A 9,259-nucleotide genomic window follows, 5' to 3' on the forward strand; every position below is an offset into this window, starting at 1 on the left:
CATATCTTCTTGTGCTTTCCTCTGAAAGGCAACACAATTTTGTCAAAGAGATGGCCTAAAGCAACATCTTGTTTTGTTCATATCAGAAAGTCTGTATAAAGTATTACATACCTTTAGCAAGAGGGCTTCGGCAATAGTTATGTATGTTCTGATGACCTGGGATAGAATCAACCATAACATCAAAATCAAACTGTAGGAACAAACGTGGGGTGGGGGGGTGGGGGAGAGAGAATTCACCTTTGTTCCCCATGACCCAACTCTTCGTCAAAATTCTTCCTCTTCTTTTTTGTCTCAGATCTTCACACATCATGCTTAGAAAAACGATAAACCAACGATTGAAATCAGATCATCAAAAAACTAAGGTTAAAGAAGAAGGTGAGACGCAGATGGGCAACCTAGATTGAGGACGACAACGAGGGCCGACGAGCAGCGTCTGACACATGACGCGAGCGCCGTCTCGGCCTCCGACTTCGCTTCTCCTTCCCCCAGTGCCGTCCTCCTGTGCTCCTTCTCCCTCCCCGCCGTCCTCCTCTGCTCCTCAGCAGCGACCTGTGACCGGCCCAGAACCACAGCCCACAACGGTGGCTGATGGAGGATGGGGAGGCATCGGGAAGAACTACACAAGTGGCAACGATGACCATACGCTGGGGCTCCGAGGTCAGGGGAGGACGAGGCGGCGCAGTGGCGGCGGAGAGAATTGGGGAACGGGAAGCGGAGCTCGAGAAGGGAGCGATTGGTGGGTCAAAGACGCGAGCGATTGGTGGCTAGGGTTTCACCGTGAGAACCCCACGCTCGCTGTAGAGCCTTTCTTTTTTCACGCAGGCCACGCGCGAGACGCACCACCACGCTGGGCCCGTGGGTAAAGAAGGCCTACCCGTCATTCACTGGAGCATGAAACAATAACGTGCGAGAAAACAGACGGCTAGATTATTGACAGCGCGGTAAAACGCTACAGTAGTGGTGGATCGAGCGAACGACGTTCACCACGCGACGCGAATGCCCCAGAATGGCGGGTACTCTAGCAGCTTTTATATGTTAGATTTGCTTGCTTGTCACTATTTGATTTGGTTATTCCTCAGTTATAGTGCTTGATGGATTTGATAATCTATGATAGCCTTACTCATATAGTACTAATGAAATCCAATTGCATACTGAAATTTGCTTGGTTATTCTTCTGTTATAGTGGTACTAATGAAATCCAATTTCTTACTCATCTATTAGCTTTGCAGTGGAATACACATGAATAGATATCTCAACATATATTTGAAGTGTAACCAGCCTTTCGCAGTTGGATGTATTCCGAACATATGAGTTTATCTTCTGAACCCATGGTTACTTACTGAACATAAAGTAGCAAAACTAAAAGTATATATACTGTACTGTACTTTTAGTAATAGAGATGCCAATATCATTACCATTTTCAGTTAGGGGTAGTAGGGATTCACTTTGGTATAAATCTGATTGATAGTTACTTCTCTGGTCTGTAATTTAGCTAGAGTCAGCTTCAGAGTTGTTGACTGGATTTTTTGGGCACAACCATCAAGCAACCTGAGTAAAGCATGCCTAAGCCAATGATTTTGTTCTTTTAGCTAGAGCCAGGTTCAGAGTTGTTCACTCTGGATTTTTTGAGCACAACCATCAAGCAAGCTAGCACGTATTGTTTAACTCAAGCAAAGGGCAGCTAAGCTATGAATGCTTCAATTCTTTGTTCTGAACAAATGTAGCTACTATTTGTATTTGATATGAGCAAAAGGTGCAACCAATTGAAGTTATTTTGAAGAACCTACACCTGAGTATATATGTTCTGATTTTATAGCCTGCAGAGTCTGTAAAGTTTGAACATTTTGTGAATCGCTTTGTTCCGGTTTCCCTTAGTGTATAGTCTATATTGTATCAGGTTATTTACTATGTGCGGATTTGTTTGTGCCATTGCCAATCATGTACTTCTTTCTGTGCTTGGAAGCATAGTCTCATCATATCCCCTAGATCTGTATAAGTATATTTAGCTCACATACACTTGGCATTTGTTCTTCAAAAGGCTATGTCCTCGATACTAGGCTCCTGGTAATAGTTTATTACATGTTATTTCTTTTTTTGGTGAGTCTTTTCTTGAGATTTAGGATTCTGGAGTTAACAGGTGTTACTTTTGACCAGCTCATACAGCTGCGTTAAACTTTTTGCTCTTCGAAAGCAACTATGTAAGTCTGACGCTAACATAATGTTTACTGCTAAAATACTTTAGTATAACTTAGAGTCAGGAACATAAGTAGAATTTCATAGAAATCTGTCTAGCTCCTATAGATGAAAGACTTCCTGCAAGTGAGCTCTTGAATAACCCTTACTTCCAGGAAGATGAGGTCTATTCCAGCGCCTCGAATTTCAGTCTCTCTGGTCTCTAGTGTGACTGAAGATGGGTGGCATTCTGCAAGTTTCGTGCTTTGGAAGGGTGAATTCTTACTGAAAACCATATGCATCTTACCGACCATATTAATTTATTGCTAAGGTTTCCTCATCCAGTGGTAAATATAGCACTGAAGAAACTTTTAAATCAAACTTCACTTCAGTCTATAATGACACTACGAATTATTTCAGGCTGTTTAAAGAATGTTGATTTGTCAAGCGAGGTGCTGCAGTGGCTGGCATTGTCGGGCATGGGATGACGTCTCTAGGCTCCTGCCTGAGGCAAGCCTCTCCGGCCTCCTCAGATGCCCTCTAGGAACTGGCACTGCGTATGATGGCCTCCTCACCTAGCACCTAGGTTGACCTAGCCACCGCCATCAAAGCGGGGAGTTGACAACATATGTATGATTGTTGGACATGTCAGTCCTGCCATTGGCATGTTCAAAACTATGAATTGAGTGACTACAAATATGCTTTCATCAATGAAATGAGAGGATGTTCTGTTACATCTTGTTGTGCATATATAGGGCTTGAATTATTTTCGGTCGTATCATCTTGGCCCTATAATAAAAAAGCAAGTGTGGGAGGGCGCGACCAGTTGCTACCAGTATCAAGGTGCACTTGATGTGTAGTTATCAGTCAATGAGAACCATAGAAAAATGGAGGCACCGACTCTAGGAGTATATATCCGCTCCCAAAAAAATGTGTATATATTGAATGGTTCAATATAGGTTAGTGAGTTTGAGGCAGCAAAAAGCTTTAGAGTTAAAATAAATAGGAAATGGTATTTGTTTCTTAAGAAGGTTTTTCGATAAATGTAAAAAAGAAAATGAATTAGTTAGTTAGTAATAAGAGAGAAAAGGAGACAATGACTTGATTGTCTATTTATCCTTGCTCCATATTCGAATTTTCTGCCAGCAGCTATCGTCAACCTGCCCTTGCATGCCATCTACTTCCAATTCACTTTTGCGAGAGGTGCATGCCCGGCCATCGACATTGATGCATCCTCTCACTCAACATCGTGTCTCCGCAGGACGGAGCTGACAGATCGGTGAACCGCATAATGGTCAACAAAGAGGCAAAAAGTAGATGATTTTGACGCATTACACATGGGTCTCCTACTAGACGAGACAGGGGCGAAGCCCACCATCATTATAAATTTTCATAATTACAAGTCAGTGGAGGGAGGGGTTCATGAAAGCCGCATGCTAGAGTGTGATGACCAATCCCTGGTTTGGCGGTTGGCACCCATCAACAATGCATAGCGGATCAGACTTTGATTGACCCTCCATGACCCAGTTATTTGATCCCGCTCACGGTAGTGTAGCACTGCGACGACTGCCAATGACACCCTACTCAGGGTGCTACTTCCCTCGACGGCCTCCCTGTTGTCACTTTAGCGGAATGCGTGGGACCAAATGTAGGGAATAGCTTGCGGAGAGCGGTCCTCATGTCCAGCTCGACAAGATTAGTTTTAAATGTTTTAAACATTCCATTGTGATTGCACGTTGATGACATGTGTGTCATGCAATGGCTGGGATTGACTAAGTCCAGACATGTTGTGATTAGAGGACACTGTGGTAATCGCCGGCAGTGAGGGACTAAGATAAGTGGTGACATGTGTCGGCGAGGGACTAAGATAAGTGGTGACACGGGTGGGACACCATGTTGAAATAGAGGACGTTGAATTGTGGGGGTCTCGAGCCGTATTTATCAGGCCCGTTGCAACGCACGGGCATATTTACTAGTACTACTAAACTCAAGAAAGAATGCACATGTTTCTAAGACATGAGAACAATAAATGGAGTTGTCCACACATCATACAGATCTGCTTGCGAAGCACTAGGATTTCTCAATGACAACAGAGTGGCTTCAGTGGGCGATTGGCAACCACCTAAGACAACTATTCACAATAATATTATGCCACTACCAAGTCAGAAGACCAACGTTTTTTTAATCTTTGGCCATCCTTTCTTCTATGAGGTGATGCTCACATCACTACAAAAAAAATACACTTCTGTGATGATACGTGTTTGTCACAGTAGGCCACGTTTTCTGTCATACATGTATATCCATAACAATTTTATGACAGAATCAAGATAGTCATACATGTGCTATCGTAGAAGTGTTCCATGACATTATCAAAATTATCATCATGGAAGTGTCCACTTCCATGACGATAAATCGCGCGTCATAGAAGTGCTTTTGTCAAGGGTGACCGACACGTGGCATCCACCGTAACGGAACACTGTTAAGCTATCGGGTCTGGTTTTGGATACGATAATCCGTTAACAGCCCCGACCAATGGGGATTTTCCACGTGTAAAATCATCATTGGCTGGAGGGAACACGTGTCGGCTCGCCGTTGGGACAGATGTCATCCACTCATTGGACCCGAAGCGCCTATGATACGTTGACACGTGGCATGACCCAACAGAGACCCATTCCTGTGCAAAGGCCGGCCCGTTTGATTTAGTCAAAAGGTGGCGGGCCGGCCCACGGCAAGCCTGTTAACGGCCTGTTCGCATATAGCCCATTTACAGGCCACTAACCTAGGGCCTATTTACGACCTATCCGAATTAGGCCAAGTAGCGTCATTTGGGACGTCCAATATAATTCCAGCATGTTTTAACTTCCGGCCCATGTATGTCCCATGACGTCTTTCAGCCCATATGAGGCCCTTAGTAACCCTCGGCCCATTAACGGCCCGTGGTAAAACTGACCCATAATGAACACTGTATCACTTTATACCCATTAACGGCCCATTCTTCCGTTTGGCCATTTCCAGCCCATGTTATCTTTCGGCCTTCTCAGGTCCCATTTATTCTTGGGCTCATTTCCAGCATTCGTTTACATTCGGCCCGTTACTGTCATTTTTCTGCTTGTGGGCCAAATTCAGCCTATGGTTACAATCGACCCGTTTGTGGCCCGTTAATACGCTGGGCCTTTTTCATAGCGTCATCAAATACGGCCGATTAATGACGGCCCATTATGGTCAGTCCATGAACGGACGATTTTAACTCTAGCCCATTGACGGCCATAATATGGTCTGTTATTGGCCCATGTTTGGCTAACCGATCATACGGCACGTAGAAGGCCCATTGATGATACGGCCCGTAGAAGGCCCATTGTGTCAACAGCCCGTATAAGGCCCATGGTTTCTACGCCCCATAGAAGGCCCATTGTTTCTACGGCCCTTAGAAGGCCCATTGTTTCTACAGCCCGTAGGAGGCCCATGTTAACTACAGTAAATATGTAGCCCATGGTTAATGTGGCCTAGTTTTAAAAAATAGGTTATTGCGGCAACTAGCAAACCGCGAAAAATAACTGCACTGACTACAAAAAAACAAATAAACAAGACAATAAGGAAATAAATAGGCAAGCAACTTACGCTAGGATATCACGGCTATTACACATATTACATCCACTAGGCATCAAAGTTCGCCACCAGTGCAAATATAGGGAACAAAGCAGCATATAATGCTGCCAAGATGCTTAGCAAGCTTATTAACTTTCTCTTGTTTGGCGCTTAAATCCTCCAGCACTTGTTGTTGCACCAGAAAGTATGCATCTGAATTCTACAGGGACTTCCTCAGTCCTTCGGCTTCCTGTCGCATAACATCTGATCGATGTCTTTCAACTTGAAGTTGAGACTCAAGAAGCCGAACTGATTCATGTAGCGAGTTCGAAGAGCTGGTGCCAGCAGTAGTAGCCAGTAACTCGAACACTACATCAAGACAGGACTTTGGGGTTGTCTCAGTGTCTTCAATATAGTTTTTATTAGCTTTCTTAGAGACCAACACGGATGTATCACTAGCTTGAACCTTATCTACATTACTTCCTGTACCATTGCATAACGGGGTACTCTTCTCCAATATTTTATCCACATTCTAAAAGAGAAACAAACAAACACATCACAGGTTTACAGTAGTATATGAAACTCATTTTGGTAAACCAGTTCAGTAGTAAGGTGGACAGGATAACAGCATGAAACAAACATATATCTATGTAGTATGGTCACTGTATGGTCTATATCATTCTAGTTTATATTGCCAAATCAAGATAGATACCGTTCAAATCATATCTATTTAAGACAAAGCAGCTTAGACAGAATATGAGTGTATGAAACTACACAGCAATAACAACACTTGTAAGGTGCATGGCATGAGAATATAATTGTTTATTCAATTGAAACTGAAATCAACATAGAGCAAGTTACAACATCGAACACGTTAAATAAAAAGGTTTAAAACATACCTGTTGCACATGGTTTCCTTTGCTTTGAATAAAGTTAAATGTTGTGGGGGGATCCCCTACAATTCCCAGTTAAAAAAACATACCTGTTGCACCATTGGATTTTCAATTGCATCCTTTAAATTTGAAATTAGTTGGTATGAGTAAATGCATTGATGCAAGAGCAAAGTAGTATGAAACATAGCTACGAAACCTGACCTGAGAACAATTCTTCTTCTGCTTTAAGCGTTGACTTGGGGTTCAGAGTGGTGGTCCTCGTGCTTTGGGCACTCCAGTTGCCTTACTAACTGCTCGTGTTTGGGTGCTCCGTGGTGGAGACGGTGCTGTGTCAACGGGAACTGGGTTACTATCTGCTGGGGTTGGGGTTAGAAGGGGTGTAGCTGGTTCTCTGTCCAACTGGGTAGGGGTACAATCTGCATGAGTCTCGGTTATGTGTGGTGGGGCTGGTTCTTGGGCAAGTAGAACCATGGTTCTATCTCCATCGACAGGTAGCATGATCTTTTCTGAAGACCGTGTTTTTACTGCCACAGATATTGCCATCACCCCCTCCAATTGAAATGGCTGATAAACAAGAAAAGTAATTGAATGTACAGACATTGTAAGATAGACAGGTGCAATGGATAGTAGGGAAGAAAACAGGGCATGAAATAATTCACATTTATGTTGTCTAACCAAACAGAATAACAGGACATAATGTCACATATATGATGGTTAATTAAATAGGATAGCATGACACAATTTCACATGTATGATGGCTAACTAAACATGATAGAATGACATACTTCAAAATATGATGACTATGTAAACATGATGACATGATATAACTATACGATGTGTCTACTAAAGTGGTTGGCATGCCATAAATCACAAACATGCCGTCGATGGAAACATGATGGCATGATATAATTCACAGATAGAATGCCATAATTCAAAATATGATGACTATGTGAAGTGTGAACATGATGAGATGATATAACTATATTATGTCTTTATAAAATGGGTTGGCATGCCATAATTCAAATACATGCTGTCTATGTAAACATCATGGCATGATATAATTCAAATATATGATTTATATACTAAGGAAGTGAGCAGAGGGCAATCGCATATATGATGTGTCAACTAAGGAGATGGCATTCAATATCGTGTATATGATGTAAAAACTAAGCATTGCAATACAACATATGCATGATATGAGTAATATAACCCTGCCAAGTTTGAGCATACACCTCAGGGGGATAGTAGGACTGGTCATCTGCCTCTGAATCCTCCTCTGAAGAGCTATTCGTAACCAGCAAGATATCTGCTTCACCAGGTAGCATTGTCTGCTCTGAAGACCTTGTTTTCACTCCAGATTTCTCCATCACCAATTCAAATGGCTGATGCATAGGAAGAGCAATTGAATAAACAAACATTATCGACAAAAGCAATGAGAAATTAAAAAAAGGATGGCATGATATAATTATCATATATGACGCTTGGCTAAACAGCATGGCATTGCATAATTCACATATATAATACCTTGCAACAAGATAGCTGTCACGCCCTTGATGCGGCTATATCTCCCACGTGTCGAAGCACGACTTAGAGGCATAACCGCATTGAAAGCAATGTCGCAAGTGAGGTAATCTTCACAAAAACCCATGTAAATAAATAAAGGGGAAAGGTACATAGTTGGCTTACACTCGCAATGTCACACAAATAAATAAATAAGTCATTACATTCATCTAATACACTCAAGGTCTGACTACGGAACCAAAATAAAGATCAACCCCCAAATGCGACAAAGTCCCCGATCGCCTCAACTGGGCACCACTACTGATCATCTGGGAAAGACACGTAGTATTGTCCTGAGTCCTCATCGAACTCCCACTTGAGCTCTGTCGAATCACCTGGAGCAGTATCATCAGTCCCTGCATCTGGTTTTGGAAGGAATCTGTGAGTCACGGGGACTCAGCAATCTCACACCCTCGCGATCAAGACTATTTAAGCTTATAGGAAGGGTAAAAGTATGATGTGGAGCTGCAGCAAGCGACTAGCATATATGGTGGCTAACATACGCAAATGAGAGCGAGAATAGGAGGCAAAGGCACGGTCGAACAACTATGATCAAGAAGTGATCCTAGAACAACCTACGTCAAGCATTACTCCAACACCGTGTTCACTTCCCGGACTCCGCCGAGAAGAGACCATCACGGTAACACACGTGGTTGATGCATTTTAATTAAGTTAAGTTTCAGGTTATCTACAACTGGACATTAACAAATTCCCATCTGCCCATAACCGCGGGCACGACTTTTTAAAGTTCAAATCCCTATAGGGGAGTCCCAACTTAGCCCATCACAAGCTCTCACGGTCAACGAAGGATATTCCTTCTCCCAAGACAATCCGATCAGACTCGGCATCCCGGTTACAAGACATCTCGACAATGGTAAAACAAGTCCAGCAACACCGCCCGAATGTGCCAACAAATCCCGATAGGAGCTGCACATATCTCGTTCTCAGGGCACACTCAGATGAGCGCTCCGTACAACTAAAACCAAACCTTGAGTTTCCCCGAGGGGGCGCTGCAAAGGGCTCTAGTTTGGACCAACACTCAGAGGAGC

The 9,259-nt window shown here is 43.1% G+C and overlaps 2 long non-coding RNA genes across 3 annotated transcripts in view; one reads left to right on the top strand and one right to left on the bottom strand.

Annotated features, from left to right (window-relative positions):
- The window catches only part of LOC119316460, a 1,055-nt gene extending 487 nt beyond the window's left edge, over window positions 1-568 (bottom strand). The window contains exons 1-3 of one of the 2 annotated variants that reach the window (XR_005153015.1): window positions 396-568; window positions 238-311; window positions 112-156 (exon numbers count right to left, since the gene is read on the bottom strand). This is a non-coding gene — a long non-coding RNA (uncharacterized LOC119316460). Of the gene's footprint in view, window positions 1-111; window positions 157-237 lie in introns of both variants that reach the window. The other variant, XR_005153014.1, reaches the window with a different exon arrangement.
- LOC119316459 overlaps window positions 1-2,903 on the top strand; it is an 8,982-nt gene extending 6,079 nt beyond the window's left edge. Inside the window, exon 3 of the long non-coding RNA XR_005153013.1 lies at window positions 2,593-2,903. This is a non-coding gene — a long non-coding RNA (uncharacterized LOC119316459). The remainder of the gene's footprint in view (window positions 1-2,592) is intronic.
- Window positions 2,904-9,259: the final 6,356 nt, after the last annotated feature.

This window comes from Triticum dicoccoides, chromosome 6A (genome assembly GCF_002162155.2).
Source record: "Triticum dicoccoides isolate Atlit2015 ecotype Zavitan chromosome 6A, WEW_v2.0, whole genome shotgun sequence".
Taxonomy (NCBI): Eukaryota; Viridiplantae; Streptophyta; class Magnoliopsida; order Poales; family Poaceae; genus Triticum; species Triticum dicoccoides.